At 41.3% G+C, this 25,453-nt stretch overlaps 1 pseudogene; it reads left to right on the top strand.

Annotated features, from left to right (window-relative positions):
- The window catches only part of LOC114690131, a 49,085-nt pseudogene extending 25,507 nt beyond the window's left edge, over positions 1 to 23,578 (top strand).
- Positions 23,579 to 25,453: the final 1,875 nt, after the last annotated feature.

Here is a 25,453-nt window from a genome sequence, read left to right as displayed (position 1 = left end):
CTGGTAGAATTTTTGGGAACCCTTATGTATACTATCATATCATCTGCAAATAATGAAACTTTGACTTCTTCCTTTCCAATTTGTATAATCTGGGTCTCCTTTAGTTGTCTTATTGCTCTAGGTAGAACTTTGAGTACTATATTGAATAGATATAGAGAAAGTGGACAACCTTGTCTTGTTCCTGATTTTAGTGGACTTGCTTTGAGTTTCTCTCCATTTAATTTGTTGTGGGCTATGGGCTTAGAATACAATGCCTTTATTGTGTTTAGGTGTGTCCCTTGTATCCCTGATCTCTCTAAGACTTTTATGGTGAAGGGGTATTGTATTTTGTCAAAGATTTTCTCAGCATCTAATGAGGTAATCATGTGGGGTTTTTTCTTCCAGTTTGTTTATACAATAGATTACACTGACAGATATACATATGTTGAACCGTCCCTGTATCTCTGTGATGAAGCCCAATCAATTGTAGTAGATGATATTTTTGATGTGTTCTTAGATTTGGTTTGCCAGTGTTTTACTGAGTTTTTTTGTTTTGTTTTGTTTTTATATCAATGTTCATAAGGGAGATTGGTCTGTAATTCTCTTTCTTTGCTGAGGTTTCATGCGGTTTAGGTATCAGGGTGACTGTGGCCTCATTTGGCAATGCTTCTTCTGTTTCTATTTTGTGGAATAACTTGAAAAGTATTGGCATTATCTCTTCTTTGAAGGTCAGGTAGAACTCTGCATTAAAACTGTCTGGCCCTGGACCTTTTCTGGTTGGAAGACTTTTAATGACTACTTCTATACCTTTTGGGTTATAGGTACATTTACATTGATTATATGATCTTGATCTAACTTTGGTAAGTGAGAAAATTGTCCATTTCTTTTAGATTTTCCAATTTTAGAGAGTACAGGTTTTTGAAGTATGACCTGATTGATTCTCTGAATTTCCTCAATGTCTGTTGTTATGTCCCCCTTTTCATTTCTGATTTTGTTAATTTGGATATATCTCTCTGCCTTTTAGATAGTTTGGATAAGAGTTTGTCTATCATGATGATTTTCTCAAAGAACCAACTCTTGGTTTCATTGATTCTTTGTATTGTTCTCTTTGTTGCTATTTTATTGATTTTAGCCCTGAGTTTGATTATTTCCTGCCATCTACTCCTCTTGAAGATGTCTGCTTCTTTTTGTTCTAGATCTTTCAAGTGTGCTGTTAAGTCAATGGTATGAGAATGCTCTAATTTCTTTATGTAGGCACTTAGTGCTATGAACTTTCCTCTTAGCACCTCTATCATTGTGTCCCATAAGTCTGGGTATGTTGTACATTCATTTTCATTGGATTATAGGAAGCCTTTAATTTCTTTCTTTATTTCTTCCTTGATTCAGTGGTCATTCAGTAGAATTGTTCAGTTTCCATGAGTTTGTAGACTTTCTGATGATTCTGTTGTTGAAATCCAACTTTAAACCATGGTGGTCTGAAAGGATACAGGGGGTTATCTCAGTTTTCTTGTATCTGTTGAGATTTGCTTTATAACAAAGTATGTTGTCAGTTTTGGAGAAGGTCCCATGAGGTGCTGAGAAGAAGGTGTATTCTTTTGTGTTTGAGTGAAATGTTCTGTAGATAGGTTAGGTCCATAACATCTGTTAGTTCTGTTATTTCTCTGTTTAGTTTCTGTCAGGATGACCTGTCCATTGCTGAGAGGGGGTGTTGAAGTCTCCCACTATTAATGTGTGGGGTGTGATTGTGATTTAAGCTTTAGTGGTGTTTCTTTTACCAGTGTGTAGATGTTCCGAATTAAGATATCATCTTGGTGAATTTTTCCTTTGATGAGTATGAAATGTCCTTTTCCCTATCTTTTGATTAATTTTGGTTTGGGTTCTATTTTATTAGATATTCTGATAACTACACTCCTTGCTTGTTAGATTCATTTGATTGGAAAATCTTTTTCTAACCTTTTACTCTGAGTTAATGTCTGCCTTTGATGTTGGGGTGTGTTTCTTGTATACAGCCAAAGGATGGGTCCTATTTTCATATCCATTCAGTTAGGCTGTGTCTTTTTATTGGCAAATTGAGTCCTTTGATATTAAGAGATATTAATGACCAGTGATTGTTTCTGTTGTTATACTTTTGGTGGTGGTGGTAGTAGTAGTTGTGTGTGTGTGTGTGTGTGTGTGTGTGTGTGTGTGTGTGTGTGTGTGTGCATATGTAAGTGTGCTTCCCTTCTTTTGGCTTCGTTGGTGTGAGATTATCTATTGCCTGTGTTTTTGTGGGTGTAGTTAACTTCCTTGTGTTGGAGTTTTCCTTTTAGGACCTCCTGTAGGGCTGGATTTGTGGATAGATATTGTTTAAATTTGACTTTGTCATGAAATATCTTGGTGATTGAATGTTTTGCTGGGTATATTAGTGTAGGGTGCCATCCATGGTCTCTGAGTCTTTAAGGCATCTATTCAGGCTCTTCTGGCTTTTATAGTCTCCATTGAGAAGTTGGGTGTAATTCTGATAGGTCTGCCTTTTTATGTTACTTGGTCTTTTTCTCTTGCAACTATTAACATTCTTTCTTTGTTCTGTGTTTTTATTGTTACATGTTATGGCTACTTTCTTTTCTGATCCAATCTGTTTGGTGTTCTGTAAGCTTCTTGTACCTTTATAGGCATGCACTTCTTTAGGTTAGAAAAATTTTCTTCTATGATTTTGTTAAATATATTTTCTGAGTTTTTGAGCTGTCATTCTTCTCCTTCTTCTATTCCTATTATTCTTAGGTTTGGTCTTTTCATGGTGTCCCAGATTTCCTGGGTGTTTTGTGTTAGGAGTTTTTGGCTCTAATATATTCTTTGATCATTGAATCTATTTTCTTCTATCATTTCTTCATTGCCTGAGATTCTCTCTTCCACCTCTTGAATTCTGCTGATGTTTGCATCCATAGTTCCTGTTCATTTATCCAGATTTTCCATTTCCAGAATTCTCTCCATTTGTGTTTTCTTTATTGTTTCTATTTCAATTTTAATGTCTTGAATAGTTTCCTTCACCTGTTTGTTTTAATTGGCTTTCTTGGCATTCTTTAAGGGATTTATTGCTTTCCTCCAATTTTTTGGTTGTCTTTTCCTCAATTTCTTTAAGGGGTTTTTTATCTCTTCTTAAAGGACCTCTATAATCATCATAAAGTTGATTTTTAAGGCCCTTTTCTTGTGGTTCCACTATGTTGGAATATTCAGGATATGCTGTAGTAAGGTGACTGGCCTCTGAAGGTGACATATTGCCCTGGCTGCTATTAATTGTGTTCTTACACTTATGTTTAGACATCTGGATTTGGAGTGAATATAGGTCTAGGTGCCAATTTCTGGACTTGTCTTTGTTGGATAGGTGGTTTCTTCCTTAGTTTCTGTTCCATCTCTGGTCTTCTGGATCCCATGGCCTGTAGTTGAATAGAGGGTCTGGTCCTGCCCAGCTCCTGTGGCCCAGTGGTCCCACAGCCACTGAGACCCAAATGGACACACAGAGATTTATATTATTTATAACTGCTTGGCCATTAGCTCAGGCTTATTATTGATCTTTCACTTAAATTAACCCATAATTCCTATTTATGTTTAGCCATGTGGCTTGGTACCTTTTCTCAGTTCTGCCTTTGTATTTGGTTTTCGCTGTGTCTGGAATGGTGACTCCTGACTCAGCCTTCCCCTTCCCAGAATTCTCCTTGTCTGTTTATCCCACCTATAATTCCTGCCTGGTTACTGGCCAATTAGTGTTTTATTTATCAACCAATCAGAACAACACATATTCACAGCATACAGAACATCCCACAGCACAGGTTTCCACCCATGTTGGTGGCTGGACTTTTGTTGGCCTGGATGGACTCTGGTCTAACTAGCAGCTGCTGCCCAAGTTTAGGGCTGAAGTTCTGGCCTCTGATGTGGCTAGAAGTCCACTGGGGTTCAGATGCTGGCCTGGCTTCTGGTAGTGTAGAAGGCTTCTGCCTGGTTCTCAGAGAGTTGGCCTGGTCTTTGGAGTTCAGGGTACTAGTCTGGCTTCTGGGGATCAGGATTCTAACCTGGCTTCTGATGGGGTGGAAGGCTTCCAGCAGAGGTGTGGGAGCAGATGTGGTGCTAAGGAAAGGAAGGGCAGTTGGAGTCATGCTAGGCAAGGGAGTGAGGGAACACAAGCAGAGGGAGGGGCTAGAGGGAGGGGCGGTACTTACCTGGGCCTTAAGATGCTGGCCTGGCCTCTGTGGGAAGAGGAGGCTTTTGTCAGAAGTGTGGCAGGAAAGAAAGAAGAGGAGGGGCATTTGGGGTGATTCTGGGAGGGGCAAGTGGGTGTTGGCTGGGGTGGTGGTTTACCTGGTTTTTAGGAAGCTGGCCTGGCCTCTGATAGGGTAGAAGGCTTCTGCCAGAGGTCCAAAAGTCAACTCTTAGGAAAATAATTCCACATGCTTCAGGTATAACTTTAAACAACATGTTAAGTTTTTAAATAAAAAAAAAAAATTTTTTTATTGTCTTTTGTCCTAGCACTCCAGCTAATGAAGAACAGGCTCTAGAAGGTGTCCTCCTACTTTCAGACATGTCAGCTGTTTTAAAATCAGCTCATGACTGTATAGTTTCCTAAGAGCTTTTCTCTCCCCTAATTGCCTTTAAAAGAAACAACAGTGAAGGCCAGGAGAAGTTCTGAAGCCCTGGGCTTCACCCCAGCACACAGCAGCCCACACTTTCTTGCATCAGCAGATCAAGTTACAGGTGAGCATGAGAATCCCTTACAGATCTGCTCCTGTGTCCCCGACCATGCAGGGGACAGCTCCCTCCCGTTTCTCACTTCCTGGCTTCAGGTCTTACATTCTGTGTCATCAAGATTAAACTGGCTCTGAGGAAGGCAGCAGAAAGCCTTAGCTAGCGGCGGAGCTTCTCTTTCACAGGACGAGGCGAGTTGTTCATCTCGTCTGTAATGCTGAAGCAAAATTTAGCAAGGCCTGTTGGCACATGTCTTAACCCCAGCACTGAGAAGATAAGGGGAGAATTGTGAGTTCAAGACCAGCCCAGGCTATATAATAAGACTCTGTCTCCAAAATAATAATAATAATAATAATAATAATAATAATAATAATAATAATGGCTTATAACTCAAAGCATTTGTGTGGGGGATCAACTGATATAAAACAGGGAAACTATAAAGCTCACAGGTGGAGCATCAAACGTGCTCAGAAACAGCCTTATTTCTAGAATTGAACATGGCCTAAAATTTCAGTTCAATATCAAAATGTAAGGAAAATACATTTTTTGATAGATGAAAGAATTTGTCAACAAGAAACTTCAATAACACTCCAAATTTGCCTCCCATTGACTTTCATGGCTTTTGTTGTCTAATTTCTTCTTCCCTTACACAGTAAAAAAAGTAATAGAGACATCTGAGGATCAAAGAGAAGATCCAATGAAATAATATAAGGAAGCCTGTTTTATAAATCCAACAAATATCATTTTTTCAATATTACTAGCCAAAAGGAGACTGAGAAAGTGCTACACAAACCCAAAGTCTAGCTTCTGCCTAATGTGTCCAGGACCAAGCTAGAGTTACATGCTCCAGTCTGGGGACCAGGCTAGAGGGCCAGAGGGCTAGAGGGGCCCCCTGGAATGCCATGGGCTACACTGGCCTCTGCTTGCCATTCTGCATTGTATTCTGGTAGCTTTGAACAGGGTCCTACAACATGGGAGAGATCTCCTCTCACAACGTGGGATCTTCTGCCACCTCTCCTAGAAGGAAAATGATGAAGACAAGAGGGAGCTGGTATAACAGACACCTTGATGCCCATAATCCAAACAAAAGAATTATAGATACTCACTTTCTAAAGAGACACCTTTGGATGTATAAAGAAATGGGATTAGGTGGGACCACAATGAAGATAGTAAGAACACAAATGGTTGAGTGAGAAAATGAGCATCATTCAAGATAGGAAAACAGGATTTAATGAAGAGGTGGGTCTCCAAAGAGAAGCCAAAATGAAATCAAACATAAAATGAGAAATTCAGGACTGCAAACAAGAAACTAGAGAAAAGACTCACCTGCAGACTGGATCAAGTGAAAGAGAGAATATCAGGTCTTGAAGAAAAGGTAGAGGAAATGGATCAGTCAAAGAAATTATCAAATCCAAACGTACAGAATATGCAGGAACTCTGGAACACTAGAAGAAAACTTTCCTAATCTGAGGAATGAGATGGCTATCAATTGGGGAATACAAAACCCAAAAAAAATACAAGACAAGAAATGAAATTTTCCACAGCATATAGTAGTCAAGACACTAAATACAACAATGATATTGGAAGCTGAAAGACAGAAAGATCTAGTCACATATAAAAGACAGGCCCATCAGCATAACAGTTGATTTTCAAGGAAGACTATGCCCTGAACAAAGGAGCACCCAATATAATAAAGGAAAAACTACTAGATTTAGAGCCACAAATTGACCCCAACCCAGGGAGAGTGGGTGATTTCCATACCCTACTCTCACCACTAAACAAATCATCTGGAAAAACACTAAATGACACCACCAATCAACGGACCAGCAGATATCGACAGAGCATTCCACCGAAACACTAAATGACACCACCAATCAACGGACCAGCAGATATCTACAGAGCATTCCACTACAGAGCAAAACACTAAAGAGCACACATTCTTCTCAATATCTCACAGAATTTTTTCAAAATCCACCACATATTAAGATACAAGTATCAACACATATAGGAAATTGAACTCACTTTTTGCATTCTATCAGACCAAAATGGATGAAAGCTAGGTATCAACAATAGAAACCACAGAAAGCACACAAACTCTTGGAAACTAAACAATGTATTACTGCATGGTAACTGGGTGAAGGAAGAAATCTAGAAAGAAAGTTTTCTTAATTTTTAGAATTGAATGAAAATGAAAATACAACATAACAAAATCTATGGGACACAATGGAGGTGGGCCTAAGAGGAAAATTAATAGCTCTGTGCTAGTTAGGGTCGCTAGCACTGTGATAAAACACCATAACCAAAAGCAAGTTGGAGACGAAAGGATTTATTTCAACTTACAGTTCATATCACAGTTTCACATACCAGTCCATCAGTGAGAAGTCAGGACAGAAACTCAGGCAGGGCAGGAAACTGGGGGTAGGAATTGAGGCAGAAGACATGGAGGAGAGCTGCTTCCTGGATTGCTTTTCCATGGCTGGCTCATCAAATTTCCTCTAAACCCCAGGACCAGCTGCCCAGAGGTGGCACTGCCCACTAAGGAATGAACCCTCTGCATTAATAACTAATCAAGAAAAAAATCTATAGGCTTGCCTACAGTTTAATGGAGGCATTTCCTCAAGTGTGGTTCCTTCTTCTCAGATAACTCTAGCTTTGGTCCAATTGAAAAAAAAAAAATAGGACAAGCACCATGTGCATATATCAAAAATTGGGGAGATGGTAAGTGAATAATTTAATGATACACCTAAAGGCCTCTCTCTGTGAGGGGCAGAGCCTGCTCTTCCAGGGCCAGTGAGGGGCAGGACCAGCTCAGCACAGCCCTCAGACTTCAACACACATAGTTAGCGTGGTTCCCTGTGTTAACACAGGCAACTGACATCTACACAGACCCCAGATATATCCTTAGCAGAAGCTCGGGCCCAGATGACACCATGGCCCCATGTAGCAGCACAGGCCACAGAGATCTTTATCTCAGCCCAGTGTCATATGATCCCAACTCCAACATGGTCCCAGATGGCAGTCCAGACCCTGATCATCCACATAGCCTTCCATAGTAACAGGAGCCAACAGACATCAACACAGACTTTTGCTGTAGCAGGGCCACGGAGGCAGACATGGTTCCCCTACCTGCAGCTTGGGCCCAGATATCACCAAAGTCCTGGGTGGCAGCATAAGCCACCCACATGTGTATGGCCCTGGTGACAGCATGACCCCCAGACACCAAAATGACCTCAGATGTAATCCAAGACCCCTGGCATCTGCATAGCCTTTGGTGGTTAACAGGAGCCATGGATATGGACACAGACCCTAGATGAAGCAGGGCCACAAACCCAGACATGGCCCTTGGCGTGAGCCCTGGCCCAGATGACACCATAACCCCTGGTGGCAGTGCAGGCCACATAGATCATCAGCCTTCTTTCTTATATATAGAACCCAGGACCACCAGCCCAGAGATGACCCCACCCACAATGGACTGGGCCCTCCCACATCAATCATTAATTAAGAAAATGCCCTACCGGCTTGTCTACAGCCTGATTTTATAGAGGCATTTTCTCATTTGAAACTCTTTCCTCTCTAGTGACTCTAGCTTGTGTCAAGTTGGCATAAAACTAGCCAACACATAGATCTACCATAAGATCCAAATATATCATTCCTTGGTATATACCCAGAAGGGGCCACATCCTGCTATGGAGATACCTGCTCATCCGTCAGCATTATTTCTCTATTTACAATGGTCAGGATATGGAAACAGCTTATATGTTCAAGAACTGATGAGTGGATAATGAAAACATGGTACATTAACACAATGGAATGTTATTCAGCTATTATGAAAAACAAAATTATAAAATTTCCAGATAAGTGAATGGAGCTAGAAACTATCGTTCTGAATGAGGTAACCATACCCAAAACTTCAAATGGTGCATATTTTCTATCATTTGTGAATTGAAAGTTCAGAGACATGTGCTTTGTCTTGAATACCCATAAAGGTCAGGAAAGTAGTAAGTGTGGGAGACACAGAGGTCCTTGTGCTCACAGAAAAGCACTAGAGGAAGGAGAAATGTTAAACACACAGGATTGCCCCTTCAAAGGGATGGGTGCATAACCTGTTATCCATCCAAAAGGCTGCAAGGGATGTGGTTAATAGTCTAGTGGCTTGTGTGGCCAATATCACATTGGATCCTCCCCCAGACACTTATCATGAGCTTGTCAATCTATATAAACTCTCTTTATGGAAGGTGTCACATGAAGTCAATCTATGGAACCTATCTTTATGGAAGATGTCACTGGTTCTTTACAAAAAGTTTCTGTGTAGTGATATCTTAAGCTTTATTGTGCACATGGAATTGAGTTAATTATCATCAGGAAAATTTTCACCAAATTGTGCTGTGCTTAAATATGCTTAAAATAAACTACTTAGTGTCAGATTCCCAAAGTTTTAACCAACACTGGCAACTGAGTAGTGTTGAATCAAACTACCTTCTTGCCTTATGCAGATCATTACTCTACTGGCCATAGTGGGTCGCATAAACCCCTGCAAGTAAGGGGCCATGGAGGGGCAGGGCTTTCAAGGGAAGATAGAACGCAGTGGTATAAAGGAAAACAGGGGAATAACACCAACAGGAATGCTTAAATTGGGCTTAGGGTAGATGGACTAGGTAGAGGAGAGAATACTAGGAGTGATGAATTATACTAAAGTTCTTTTGAAAAAGACATATAGAACCATTTCTGTGTGGCAGCAGGAGTGGGGGAGAGATGCACTCCACCATTACCCATCAGTGCCTGAGGCAAGTGGGAGAACTGGCCTTGAGGTCACAAGGACAGGTGATCTGCTCCTGCTTGCTACCAGCTGCAACACTCAGGAGAGCAGGCCCTGCATCTTGCATGGACAGAACAATAAAGCAACTCAATTGGCAGAAGTGTGGGTGAGCCACCCCCAAAATTGTGAGCATGTAATAGCTGTCCCCATTATTCATCTGTCATGTGTCAGCATGGGCAGGGAAGAGTACCCTCCGCCCCCCATCAATGCCTTGAGGTAGATGGGAGAGCTGGCCCTGCCCCTCATCAGCTGCAGCACTCGGGAGAGTGGCCCCTATGCTACACCTGGGCAACACAGTAGAGCTAACCCTGAAGGTGTAGGTGTGGGAGATCCGACCCTGAGGACACGAAAGCAGGAGAACTGGCCTCACCCCTTGCTCATCACTGCAAAGGGTGAACTTGCCAGGACAATGTAGGAGAGCTCACCAGGGTGGTGAGGACAAGGGAAAGCGAACAGGCTGACCAACCCTGCAACTACCCAGGCCCAGAACCAGGGTTATGTGATGACCCACTCCAACATCCATCCTATCTGTAATCTGCTGGAGTACATGAAGGGACCAGGCCTACAGATCCAAAGCTGCAGGGTTTCCACAACACAGGGCAACAGCAGGATAACAAAGAGGAGTCCCAGTGAGGGCCCAGCATCAATAGTGTAGCAGAAACCAGAGGCCTCAAACCAGACTGATGGCTCTCCCCGATGAACACCTGCAAATTAAGCTGTATGGATAAAAGGGTTTACTGCATGACTCACCATGTCGCACTACAGCTTCCATGGTGAGACTGATTTTTTCCTTCTCTTTTCTTTCCTTTTCTCTTAAATTTTATTTTATTTTGGTGGGGAGGATGCAAGGGCAGAGGGTAGATATGAAGGGGTGGAGAAATGAATAGGATGGAGATTCATGATGTAAAAGACACAAAGAATAAATAAAAGGAGAGAAAAAAAAAGAAACATTACCATAGAAGCTTCCAAAAATATATACTTACACACCCATAAAAGGAATTAAAATGTAGTTACCCTATAACAGTGCATCAATGCCCCTACTAGATAATACAGGCTAACCAAAAAAAAAAAAAAAAGTACCAGGAATGGTTTACCTCTTTTGGAGTTGTTAACCAATGAGATCTGATGGTAAAGCCCTATTGCTGAACATACCACAAACTTGAGTCATAGAACATTAAAAAAATCAAGTACTGGTACTAACACATAAGTTTTATCCCTACTGGCTAGTTTTCATAGTGCTGGAAGGTGCTATGCATGCTACCAGAGAAGAAAAGCAACCATCAGTCTTACCCAGCTATGAACCCTGTGAGGCTATAATAATGACTGGCAAGATCTACCCATTGATATAATAGTGATACAAATGTCATGGAAGTAACCAACCATTTTATGATTGGATTTAAATACTGCTCCATAAGATGAAATCTATACCCAGCAATATTATCAGGCCAAGAACATGTAGCTTAACAGCCCTAAGGAACAATCTACTAATATCATTTTATAAATAGGTATACAATTAATCAACTCCTAATGGTTTATTATACCCATAAATTAAGGTGTTTCTCAACCCTCATCAAAGACACTTCTATTTGTAGTATTAGTGATTAAAACAGAGACCTATAATTTCCCCAGGTGCAGAGGATAAGAGACTGTGGGGTGCTCATCTCTAAATGGGACATCTTTAACACACACACACACACACACACACACACACACACACACACACACCTGCCAAGGCTCATGGATCATTTCAGAAAAGGAGATAGAAAGATTGTAAGAGCCAGACGTGGTACATAACTACAAAGAAATAGCAGCATCTTCTAGACAAAGCAGGCCAGCTGCACCTATGAACTCACAGTGGTTATTACAGGTTATGACAACTTGCACAAAGCCTGCAAAAGCTCAAACCAGACTGATTGTAGCCTGGGGGACCAGCCTCCAGGAGCACAGGGCTCGAAGGGAAATCCACAGCATCAGCACATACTGAGACTTTTCAATCTCAGGGGGTTAGGGAAAAAGACACACACACGCACACACACACACACACACACACACACACACACTCTTGATGGTTTCCTTCTTCGTTCTCCTGTGATCTTCTGTCCTCCTTTCTCCATCTATAGCTTACATACCCCAATAAAATCTTTCAGGTAACACAGGGGTCAAAATGAGGTTACATTCCATTTTCCAAGTAAATGATTATGATGAATATGGGTAAAAAATGTTTTTCATCTCCCTTACATGATTAAAAACATAGTCATCTCCATAACCCATATACAATACACCAAAGTAATTTGTCACAGATTAATTGAACATGAGTGGGCAATGGACATTTTTTTTCTCAGCCAACTTTTTTGTTGACAGGCTGCAAATTGCCTTTACTTAATTATTTGCCTTGAACAGTAACCTTATAAGGAATTTTAAGGGAGTCGCAAACCTAAAATTTCATACACAAAAAACAGTCAGTCAGCTGAACTTTGAATCTTCAGAGTACATACCCATTCATCAATAGTTTCTTACATCTGTAAACTGAGATCAGGAATGGGTATAAGGGATTAATCATCACCTTTTATCATTAACCAGCTCTAGCAAGGAAAGTACGTCAGCTAGCAACAAATGGGCTGTTGGCATTTTCAACATTAGCCTAACAAACAGACAGCTCAGCTATGTGTCCTTGTGAACTTTAGGTTGTTTGGGGGAGTTATTTATCTTAAAACTATTAACAAAGCATCTGGTCTAACCTGAAGTTATTTTGAAGCTTTGTTTCAGCTAATAGTGCACACTGAAACCTGTGACTCCATCTTTCAGCATTAAGAGAATTAGAGCCATCCTGGCTCCTGGGGATTCAATTGTTTTCCTTAACCATTAACCTGAGCTATGATTTAAAGCAGCTCCTTAGGTGGAACCCATAAGTCTTTGCGATGAAACATTTCCTTGTATTTATTTTTATTCACCAAATCTCTGTATACACTAACATTATTATTATAATTATCAATAAGACAGTACATCTTAGGAAGGAATCATCTTCATAATAACCCACAGGAGAAAAGGCCCAGTAGAACAGGATGTTTCCATGAGACAAACACACTACATTACAGGTACTGGAGAAAGATGGCTGTAGCTAACATGTAAAAGCACCGGAGAAGCAAAAGACATTCTAGGGTCTACGGTCTCAGGGCCTTACCTAAATGAGATTCACCCATCAGACAGTTGCCTCCTGGTGGGATGAGACCTTAAACTTCAATTGCCACCTGCTGCTCCTCTGACATGGCCACTTGAACAGACCAAATCTCAATATGGAGAAGGGAGGTGAGCATGAAGTACTTCTCCCTAGCCCAAGAGCTAATGGCATTTGATAGCTGCTAGAAGAATGAAAGTCACTTTTCTTTAGGAGTGTCTCTCCTCATCCCTAACCCCACTGAGTCCATCAGTGGTAGGCCATATGCTAAAGAACATTTGAGCAGCATAAGTTGCACCTGATGGGTTTAGAAAAACGAAAGAGGACAAAGTTGGCTAGGTATGGAGAGTGGGTAGATCTCAAAGGAGCTTGAGAGCTGTGAATGTGATCAAAACACATTGTATAAAATTCTCAAAGGACTAATAAGAAAAACAACCCTAAGAGAGAAATTATTTGGGCTCAGAGAATTATCTGGGCTTCAGAGATTTATATTGGTGGTCACTTGGTTCTGTTGCTTTGGGCCTCACGGTAGCATAGGACATCTTGACAGAAGTGCATGGTGAAAGGTAACTCATGGGACCAGGAAGCAAAAAATGAAGCCAGAGTCAGATCCCCTTTAAGACCATTACTCCAGCAGCCTCATTTCTGTCTACCACCTTCCAATAGTACCAGGGAATAGGAACTAAACCTTTGGAGGACACTTCATAGCCAAACCTTAGCAAGGATCTTCCTCAGGCTCTAAGAGGAACTATCAACCCAAGTTCATCTAGGGCCCATAGTGGCTTGTCCTCCACTCTGTTTTACTATCTTATTTTAAAATCTACTTGTATCTATATAGTTCCTAACAATTGGAAATGAGAATGAAATGTGATAATATAACATAGGTAATAAGTTCCAAGACCCCAATCGATGGCAGAAACCATACACAGTATAGCACCAAACCCTGTGTCATTTAATGACAGGGACATGTCCTGAGAAATTCATCATTAGGTAGTCTTCACTGTCATGTGAACATTATAGATACTTAGCGCAAATTAAGATGGCAACAATGGGGTCAGTGAGATGCCTTATGCAAACCTGGTGACCTGAGTTTGGTTCTCAGAACCTACGTAAAGGTAGATATAGGAAAATAACTCTACAAAATTGTTTTCTGACCTCCACCATGTGCTATGTGCACTATAGTATGCATGTGAGCACATGTGCATGCACACATACATAATAACAATAATAAGTTCAAGAAATTGCTCTGGTAACACCAGAATATTTTATAGGACTACCATTGTATACATGGTCTGTAATTGGCTAAAATGTCATTAAGTGGAACATGGCTGTATTATTCTTTTCCAATACAAACATACCCATGATGAAGTTTAATTTACAAATTAAGCATAGTATATTACATAGCTAAACAATAACAATAATGAAATAGAACAATTTTAAGTCATGGATGAGAGTACACACACATAGTCCAGCTACTCAAGAGACTGAGGAAGATCATTGGAGCCCTCAAGCTGGAGGTCAGCACAGGCAACATAGAGTCCATCTGGCAATAATTATTGCTTAAGTAACATGTTATAATAAAGATCATATGAATTTCAAAACATCTCATTGCACCTGACGCATGCATCTTCTTAATCTTGGAAAATAAAGCAAGATTAGGAAGATTACTATAAACACTTTGTTCTGATAAACCAATCATTTTCAACTACTGTACATTCTCATCTATTGCCATAACTTCTAATATGGCTTAACTTTTCGCTTTTCTTTTCCTTTTGAATAAAGGCCAAAATCCTCAGCATGTTTTTCCTGATACTCTGGAATTTCTCCCACTACCGAGCCTCCCTGCTTTCTTGGACCCTAATTCTACAGGCATGACTTGCTGTCTTCTGCTCCATCTTTTTCCTCCCAGCTACTACCAGACTGACAGCTAGCCTACCCTGTTGTTTTTCTCTTAAGTTCCAATAAAATCATTCTCAAGTTTTCTTTTGAGCATATTTCTAAATTCTTTTATTAATGAGAATAAGGTTTTTAGTAAGCCTAAATAGGGAACCCTTCATTTTCCCAGTAACATAAGTGTGTTCTGTGATATGGGAACAATGGCAAAATGACTTAATGATGTGTTTCTTAGAACATATACCCATCATTAAGCAATGTATAACTGAATCAAATTAAATGTAGTACCAAGTGTACAATAAACATTCAACAACTGTTGACTATTTCTGTTTCTGTCTGAATGTGATGATGCCCTCAAACACAAGTGGGTCAGATCCCATTATTGTCATAACAATGATAGCAAGGTGGCATTTTCTTACTCACAGCCTAATGTCACATCCTCAAGTTCAACAGGACACTTTTTGAGACAACTTGTTTAGCCTGCATCTTCCTAATCCAATGCTGTACAGCTAACAGAAACTCCAATCCTGTACAGCTAACAGAAACTCCAATTCTGTACAGCTAACAGAAACTCCAATCCTGTACAGCTAACAGAAACTCCAACCATATACAACTAACATAAACTCCAATCATGTACAGCTAACATAAGCCAAAGCTGGTTGACAGAATTTGTGCTAAGTGCTAATTGAGCTACCAACCATATGTGTGCCCGTGAATGTATTCTTATGTACCCATGACTGAGAAACACTGCAGGAATCAGTTGCTATGGTTTTTTGGAGCATCACCTGCTCCACACCCTCTCAGGCATGGCCCCTAAGAGGTCTTCAGATAACACCTCCCTGCAGCTTTTGTTAGAAGCCTCTGGGAGTACATCCCCAAAGAACAGTCAAAACAGATGTGACACCTAGAACAGAGAAGAGCTAAGCAAGGAGGTGTCAGAGCTAGAAGCATCACCCCAAATTCTCTAAGTATCACAGAAAATCGGCAAGGTGGGAGCACCCATTGGTTGGTTTCACAAGGAAGATCCTTGGAAGAAAGTAGACTGAACTTGCAGTCAGGATTTGTGTGTGTGTGTGTGTGTGTGTGTGTGTGTGTGTGTGTGTGTGTGTGTGTGTGTGTGTGTTTCCCCAGCTCCAAACACAATAGATCCCATCCCCTAATTGCTATGCATTGCTTCAAGTGCAAGAAACACAGTATGTTCTGTTTTTATGGTAATTGATGGTCTTGTTAAGAAAATGTAAAACTCCAGTTGCTGAAGCAATTGTTCAGTTAAGCTGTCCCCGAGTTTCCCATCTGGGTGGCTCAGCTGTGTCACCACAGCATCCCTCTTGCTCTCACAGTCAGGGCTTGTTTTTGCTGCCAGGACAATTGCCTCCCATGCTGTGACTGAAGATTCCATGTCACAGTCGAAAGGAAGAAAATTATGTTGGATTCATTTACTTCTGCAGAGTAGGATTCTCTGCAGTGAATTACAAATACACCACTTAATAGAGATCAGGATATAATTAAGTTTTTGATAAATGCATCTGCATATGTGATGAAAAGCTAAGCAGCTGCTTTCAAGTCAGGGTTGGAAGAAGCTGGAAGGCATTTGACAATGCAGAGAAGCGTGTGCATGGAAAGTGAGTTTTGTGCCTACATTCCAACCAACTGAATGCTTGATTGACCAGGTATCTCTTGACGAGAGTTGTAGCTAGAGTTTTTTTCTCGGGGTCCCGCCAAGCCCCACCAGTTCCATAGCCCACTTATAAAATAAACATATTATTTAAATTGCTCAGCCATTAGCTCAGGCCTACCATTGTCTAGCTCTTACTGTTTTACTCAGCCCATTTCTGTTAATCTATATGTCGCCACGTGTTCCGTGGCTTTACCTGTTGCCTTTACATGATGCTCCCTGGATGGCAGGCTGGAGTCTCCTCCCTCTACCCTCCTGTTCTCTCGGTTTTCCTCTCTGCTTGCCCTGCCTATACTTCCTGCCTGGCTACTGGCCAATCAGTGTTTTATTTATCAGTCGATCATCCACAGCAGAGTCTTTACTGGGAATCCATGGCGCACAAGCAGACATGGCTCTCCTGACTGCAAGGTGACAGGCAGCTAAAGAACTTGGCTACCCTCTCCCTGGACTTGAAACCTACAAGGCCTGAAGATCTCAGGCCCAGGACATGGATCCCTAGCCGAACCCTAGCAGGAGTGCAGGGCACAGAATGCCACTTCCATAAAAATATCTTTAAGTAAAATACAGCTCTAAGTGTAACTTGGCCTAGGTATTAACTCCAATCTTTCATGGTAATGGTGTCAGGAAAACTTGAATGAAATATAGAGAAATATATCTCTGAGTGGTTTCCTATATCTTAAGTCTTATTTTTAAATTTTTAATCACTTAATTTAGTTAGTGCATGTGTGTGTGTTTGTGTGTGTGTGTGTGTGTGTGTGTGTGTGTGTGTGTGTGTACATGTGTGTATGCATACGTACGTTCATGCATACATAGGCACTACAGACCCAGGGATGAAGCTTGTGTTTTAAGGCCTGTGCACAAACACACCTAACCACTGAGCCATCAGTCCAGTCACAGGCTGTTTTGTTCTTCATCCATTAGGTTCTATGAACACATCACAGTCCTCATTCTAATAGGCTCAGCTTTCTAAGCTCTAAGACAGAATCTCAAGTTGCCCAGGCTATACACGACCTTGAACTTATGATCCCCCTACCTCCACTCCTAAGTGGAGATTTCAGTCATACACCAGCACACACTTTTTATGCAATGCTGGGGTTGAACCCGGAGCTTTGGGAATTCTAAGCAAGCACTCTGCCAACGGAGCTGTGTCCTCAGTCTCCTTTCTGATTCTGTCACTTCTCCCTCAGACACTGCATGGCAGTGCTATCTCAGTGCTTCAGGAACTGTCCACCAAGCAAGTGAAGCCAGGCTCTAAATGCTTTCACCAGTGTAGAAGATCCTCCCCCACTCCATACACTGTCTCATGTCAGTCTCACATTCTGCCCTCTCCTCAGACTCTCAAGACCAACTCCTAGACACAGTCTTCTGTCCTTGTCACTGTATATCATTTTTTGATAAATTATGCTTTTCTCCTTGTAGGAGGGAGGGTACGTCCCCACTTCAGCCATGCTGAAACACAGTCCCAGCTATGGGTCTAGATGCAGTGAGTGGCAGAAGACTTTGAGAAAGGTGTCGTTCTGTGACTTACCCATTGATGGTCTCCAGATACGGTACATGGAACTGTGTCTCCTCAAAATACATCAGACTATCACAGGTATCACATGAGGGTGACAACAGTTCACAATAAACCACATTTTGTGAATTAGAGGCTCTCGAAGGCTCCAAACACAATGTCATGATAAGGTAAAAATGCCAATTACTTTGATTTGATCAGCACACATTATTTACATTTATTGAAATAGTACCCTGTGCCCCATAAATATGTGTAATTCTTATATCTTAATAGAAAATATTTTCGATATTTAAGAAGATAGGCATGCTAACTATTCTGATTTGATCATTATATTTCATTATATTTGACCATTATATCCCATGCATATGTATTCAATGTTGTCCCTTGTGCCCATGAATTTATACCATTAAAGTAATACCAGTTAAAGATAAGAAAAATGTTGTATATGACTTTATTTGGAAAGAGCCTCTTGACAGATATGAGGTCATTCTGGAGTGGAATGGGCGCTAACCTAATATGACATGTGTTTTTATAAGAAAAGAAGATACACAGGACAGAGGACAGAATGCTGCCACGTGATAAGAGAAGCAAAGAATAGAGTGACTCCTATACCAAGCCAAGGAGCACCAGCACCCACCGGAGGCTGTGGGAGGGACAGGAAGAAAGAACCCCTTCTCTGAGGCCTCTGGAACGAAACATATTGCTGACACCTGAGTCCCCGGCTTCTACCTTCTCAGCTGTTTTAAGTCACACAGTTTGTGGAAACATGTCAGTGCAGCTCTGGAATTGGACACACTAGTCACTTCATCCCTGTCTCTCCGTCGGGGGCATCTCGGGTTTCACATCCAAACCTGCACACTCCAGACCTCAGGGGCCACCCCTTCCCCTTTGTCTAGAACTTGTTGGCTTCCTAGACTTGACGGGTTCACCTCCTCTGTCACTGTCACTCAGTGAGAGCTTCCCCCTGACTCAGCTCAGCAGAGGCTGCCTGACTGCTGAAGAAAGCGAGGCCCGAGGCCTCATCAAAGCCTTTTGTTCTCACACTGTGCCTGGGGCTGATAGTTGGCTGGTCAGAATAAGTCATCTTCATTTAAGATTTCTGTGGCCGTTAACAGCAGTCAACCACTTCTACAGCCTGTTAATCGCCATTTCCCACATCTTTCCACACTATGACTGCCACGCAGGCTAGTGTCTCCCCTTCCTCTGTCACCCCTGGTGACAGTTCTGGCAAATGTGTTATCAACGCCCACTAACCACAGCAATAGCACACGTATTGCCCTCTGCCAGACTTCAGGATCCCATCCAAAGGACTTGTTGCCCTCAACCATTCCTGACACCAAGTGTTAGGCTGGAATCTCCAGGAAGATGGGCCTGAGACACAGACTGAATGAACACAAGGCATTTATGGGAAGCAATCACAGGAAGTGATGGAAGGAAGCAGTGAAGAGAAGCCTAAGTCAGTGTGTCTATGAGCTGATTTCTTCCATGGGTGCTTCTGTTTTGTCCAGGAGCTGATTTCTTCGATTGGTACTTCTGTTTTGTCCAGGAGCTGATTTCTTCCATGGGTACTTCTGTTTTGTCCAGGAGCTGATTTCTTCGATTGGTACTTCTGTTTTGTCCAGGAGCTGATTTCTTCCATGGGTACTTCTGTTTTGTCCAGGAGCTGATTTCTTCCATGGGTACCTCTGTTTTAAAACCCTGAGAGGGAGGATCTGGAAGGACTTGGGGGAGGGGAGGAATATGATCAAAATATATTTAAATTTCAAATTGTTTTAAATAATAAAATAATCAAGACTAATATAAAAACAAAACAAAAAGAAGAAAGTCTGTGAGGGGCTAGAGAGATGACTCAGCTGTTAAAAACTAGGCTCACAACCAAAAATACAAGAAAGTCCAGGAGAGTTCACAGACTCACCCCAGGATATTTCTATCAAGGGCTAAAGAAGCTGTGAAATTAGCTACCAGCTCCCCTTCTGTGACTACAAGAGAGCTGTTCCTAGGTATATGAGCTTCCTACTACTTCTGGTAGCTTGTGCATGGGTCAAGAATCCCCCTGTGGATACAGAAACAGTACCACAGACCTCTTCAGGTGACTGCAATACAAAGCATTTGCCCATTTCACATCAGACACACTAAATAGAAGCAGGCCTGAGCCATCAAATAAGAGACTAGCAGTTAAAATGCAGTGCAAAGGTGTGACCTAGATAAAGCACAGAGGGCTGTGGCCACCATTCCTTCCGTATGTACAACAGGACGCCAATTCTTTCAACAGTGAACGGGCTCTTAGGACAGAGGGTTGAGCTATATAATATCTTTTACTACAAAGTTGCAAATTCCATGTTGTCTAAAGTAAAACTCAAGTGGGATTTTGTGAACTTCCTTAGATTCAGTACACACATTAAAAATAATTAGTGAAAACTGCAAGAAACAATCTTTAAAGACTTTCGAGAAACTTGTAGTTTTACAGTATCATAAAGCTGGCATCATCCCTTTCTTTTTTGTTGTTGAAAAACCACCCCCAAAGAAAAGGCAGTAGGTCATGGAAATCAAACTACATCATTGATGGAATGAGAACTCATGTATCAGTTCCCAAATGCAAACTATGAGAATGAACTGATAAACGGGCATGGGGGGTTGCTGAAAAGAAGTGCTTATGACTACAGATGTCAGAAGCCCTGCAATGTAGACAACACCTACAGAAGAGAAACACCAGTAACTGCTGATTAAGAGCAACAGAACTGGGATGGTTGATTATCCACTTGGTGTAATACTGAATTGACTAGAAAGGGAGTCTCGAGAGGGAATTTTCTTGGTTAGGTTGGTCTTTGGACCATTCCTGTGAAGGTTTTCTCTCAGTTGAGTTAATGGAGTGGCCTGAGTGTGGGTTGTACCATTTCATGAGCTGGGTTTTGAACTGGGTAAAAAGAAGACAGCAAACTGACCTCTGGCATGCACACAGCCATTACTCTCTGCTCCTGATGTTGGATGTGATATACACGACTCCCTCCAGCTCTTGCTGCTATTACTTCACTGCTGCAAAGGACTGGAACCTGGAACTACAAGCTAAAATAAACTCTTTCTCTTCAAAGTTGCTTTTTTGGGTGTTTTATCACAGGAATTGGACAAGAAACTAAGACAAAATCAAAGGTGGACAGAGTAGGTGAAATGAGCAATAAGTCCCTTGTCTTATTGCACATGCAGGAGCAACCAGTCTGTGAAGCAAGGCTCATTACCCAGAACATCATAGCCAGAGCACAGCAAGCAAAGGGAAAAAGATACTCCACGTGCTTGATCTGAAATCTATGGCATGTGTTGTGGGATGACTCATCCCTAACAGGCTTGAGGGCCAGCCAGCACAAACAAGTAAAAAAGATACTTTCTGAGAGCCAACCTGGGTCTGCCTAAGGGCCTTAGTAACAGCAGTTGAGACATGATCTGGAGATGAGCTGGACCAATGAGAGGCAGCCATGTCATACCAGCAGATGCATATTCATCAGACCTCTCCCCAGGTGGAGTAGAGGGTATATAAGGCTTGCCTCTTCCTGAATAAACTGAGCTTGTTGTTTTGACATTCTCCCGGAGTCTGTGCCGTTGACTCTGTGCCTACTTGGCCCCCTTCCCCAAAGGGAACAACAGCACAGGACCCTGCTACAATGTGTCACTTCTCAAAAAGCCCGTTCAGGTTGACTAAAAGTGATTTTCTTATACTGGAAGATTTTTATAAGAAAGTCTATAAAATTATTTTTATAAAGTAACTAAGGGTATGCAGTAGCCTACACACAGAGAAAACTCCCACAGAGAGCTAGTCTGAGAAAATCCCATCTCTTTGAAAAGATTAATAATTAAAAGGATCATTCCATAGAAGATAACAAACATTGTTAGTAATGGAAGAATGCTTGAAATACAGTTAAGTAAATTAATTACTATTATTGTCATAAAACACCACATCTAAGACAACTTATAGAAGGAGGGGTTCATTTTGACTTATGGTTTTAGAAGGATTAGAGTCCACCACCAGTCCAACCTGTTTGCATACACATGTGGCTTGTCTATCTCCTTACTCTGTGATCTGGCACAGCAGCCTTGTCTCTCAGCCAGCTTGCCCTGTCCAGTGTCTTACAAAACCTGCCTCATGGAATTTGCCAGAAACCTTATGTCTCTTGGTCTGAGTCCTGTGGCTTCTAGAGGCATGGAAAAGTGCTCAGCAATGTTAGCCTGGCAGTCAGAGATGTGCCTGAGCTAACAGGGTTTCTTGGAATATTGGGGGGAGGGGGCACATGTGAAAACTTTGCATCCTGACATCCATGCTTCAGTCTTGGCACACAATATTCCAGAAGATAATGCTGACATGGCCATTGATTTCAACCTTATGAGTTATTGCCTATAACCTGCCCCCAATTGTGAAGACTGTGGCTTCTCCAGATGTAACTGTTGAGGCAGCTGTTGAACAAATGGATATTTGTGGGGTGACCTTACTGAGAGCTGCAGCCAAAAAATCATGCTTGAGTGACAGTCATATAAAACCTGAGGACTATGTGAGGGTAGCTGCCGAGATGTAGAGCTCTGATAATAAAGACAATTCCCTGGAGACTAGGCACCAGCTGGCTTTGAAGGCATTTACTCATAGTGCACAATATGATGGAGCAACTTCAGATTACTTCAGGAAGCAGAAATTTCCCAGATGCCATTGAGATATGAGGTGAACCACCATCAGACTCCTGCCCAGCTATATAAGCTGAAGTCCAAGCTTCCCATCACAGTTCTCAACAGAACCCCTGGATTCATAAACCTGTGTGTTGCTTTGAATGCCTGGCAGCTGGTGAAGCAACTCAGAGAAGAATTAGCCTTCTAGCTGTGGCTTCTTTTAAGCATATCATCTCAGCAAATGCTGCTATTGTGAGTCCACTCAGTGAAGACAAGACCAGAGTCTGCAAGGTCTATGATTTCTATTCAACCCTCATGCCTATACCTACTGCATACACAAGAGCAAAGGAGTCCAATAGGATGTCTTCAGTTGGAGATTTTGTTACATTATCTGATGTTTGTTATATCCCTACTGCAAAAATTATCTCTAGAGAAATGTTGGATGGTATTGTTGCCCTAGGATATGAAGAAGCAGCCTTGAAAACACTTTCTAAAAAGAAAATTGGGTGGACCAGTCCTATAAACCAGATGAAAATGAAGTTCAAATACCCTTTGACCTTGGTTTGAGCCAGAAGAGAAATAATGGTGTGAATGCGAGGTCCTTATTTAGCAATATTGTCACCAAGAATAAAGATCTGTCAGAGTCTGCCCTCAGAGACCTCATTGTAGCCACTATCACTGCCAAGTCACTAGTCTAACTCCATGTGCTATGCCAAGGGTGGGCAGGTTATTGGCATGGGAGCAGGACAGCAGTCTTGGGTACACTGTATATTGTACAAGACAAACTCTTGGTGACTTTGGCACCATCCACGAGTGCTTACCATGAAGTTTAAAACCAGGGTGAGAGAGTAGAATTCTCCAATGCCATTGATCATGTGACCAGCACTGTTGGTGAGCATGAAGCCCTGGTGAAGTGGAAAGCTTTGTTCAAGGAAGTCCCTGAGTTACTCACTGAGGCAGAGAAGAAGGAGCCAACAAGATGAGTAGTGTTTCTATTGGCTCCAATGCCTTTTTCCTTTCGGGAATAATGTAGCCAGAGCTAAGAGGACTGGTGTGGTCTACATGATCACTCCATCTGGATCTGCTACTGAAAAGGTTGTGATTGAGGCATGGGATACACTGGGGATAGTCTTGACTCACATGGATCTTTGGCTGTTCCTCCACTGATCATAGTTTACACCATTTACTAGTTTGCTTATGTGTAGTGGATAATCATGAGTGGGATTTTGAAAGTACCTCTTAAAAATGAGTATTTGCATCTTAATAATTGGGTCTACGGTTCTAGTTTTGGTTTGGTTTGGTTTTTTAAAGGAGTCCACCACCATCATGGCAGAACTGTATGTCAACAGCTCAGAGCTTACATCTTGAACCACCATAAGCAGGAAACAGAGGGGGCACACTGGGAATGGTTCATGGTTTTTCAAACTTCAGATCTTTCCCCAGGAACATACTTACTCCATAAAGTCACACCTCCTAAGTCTCCCAAACAGTACTACCAACTAGGGGCCAAGACTATGGGGGCATCTCATTCAAACCACATACTATGTATCCCTGAGTAGTTGAAAATGGGCATAAATAAATCCTAGGACATCTAAATAACAGATCTCCATGCATCTGACAAAAAGAACAAGGTAGTTCTATATATATATATATTAACACAGAGCCATCGTTATACTCAATCAGAATAATTCAAATTATTCTCCAATAACAAAAAATCCCAATGCCTTAGTAGCTCAAGTCAGTAAAACTTTGTTTTGCTAGTATACAAGTATTAATGGAACAGGATACACCCCACATCATATTGTCCTCATTCAGGGGCCTAGGCTCATCCAGAGTTCAGAACCCCAGCACAGCTAGAAAAGTGAAAGGAGACTTTAGGATGCTTTGATTCTTTAACCCAGAAATAACACAGGTTGTTTCTTACCACATTTCATTAGTTGAAGGAACTTATGTGGTCACAGAAGTGCCAGGGCTGCAGAAGTCCTCCTGCCCTAGCCAAAGGGAGATGCAAAGGTGTTAGTGGATTATGATGATTAACACCATCACCAAGGATTCCATGAAGTCAAGGGAAAGAGCATAGTCAGTCTTCATAATCAAACTATATTACAGGTCTGGGGAGACAGCTGGCTCAGCAGTTGAGACCACTTGTTGCTCTTTCAGAGGACCTGGGCTTGGTTCCCAGCACTCACATGGAGCAGTTCATAACCATCTGTAACTCCAACACCAAGGGATCCAATGTCCTCTTCTGCCATCTCCAGGCACCTGTGCATACATACTCATGCACACAATAAATAAATCATTAAAATGTGTATATTACATATACCTTATATTCTTGATGTACACTGAACAGCTCTGGAACAATGGATTAGTGATGAGATAATTCTATATAACTGTAGAGAAGACTAAATGGTTGTTTTTCATTGTCTTAGGAATTTTATATTACATGCACATATAATCACTTTAAATGTATAAAAATCAAAAATATATTTTTATTAAAAAGGATATATCATAAAATACAATACAAAGACTGTATCAGTTTGCCTCTCCTTGAATAAAATATTATTTTATAATTATTATATAAGGATTTCCTAGAAGAAATGTATATTAACCTGAAAGACTCTTTTAGCTATATAATTTATAAAACTTTAGTATGGCCTCTGACATATCTAAGCAGGGGGCAGTTTTAAACTCAGAGACAAAGAAAATAATTTTTGAGGAATGGCTATGGAAAAGACAACCAGGTCACCACATAACAAATCTATTCATTCTCAGCCCAGAGAGAGAGGCTTAGTTTTGAATAACTGCATACAGACAGACAGATGATTTATGCACTATCAAATTTGTGTACTATCAAAGAGACCTGAGCTACTTTCAAAAAAGCAGTGGAGACTGTATCACGGGTGCAGGGATGTTCTTTCCTTCTATAAATGCATGTCTAGTAAATTTCTCCAGCTCAGGGTCATTTTTAATGTAAACGTCATCTTGTTACAGAACACTTTGTCCTTTCAAAGTCCCTTTAATCACTCATTAGCCATGCCACAT

Source organism: Peromyscus leucopus, chromosome 5 (assembly GCF_004664715.2).
Source record: "Peromyscus leucopus breed LL Stock chromosome 5, UCI_PerLeu_2.1, whole genome shotgun sequence".
Taxonomy (NCBI): Eukaryota; Metazoa; Chordata; class Mammalia; order Rodentia; family Cricetidae; genus Peromyscus; species Peromyscus leucopus.
Note: the sequence above shows the minus strand (reverse complement) of the source record. Positions and strands in the feature narration are given on the sequence as shown.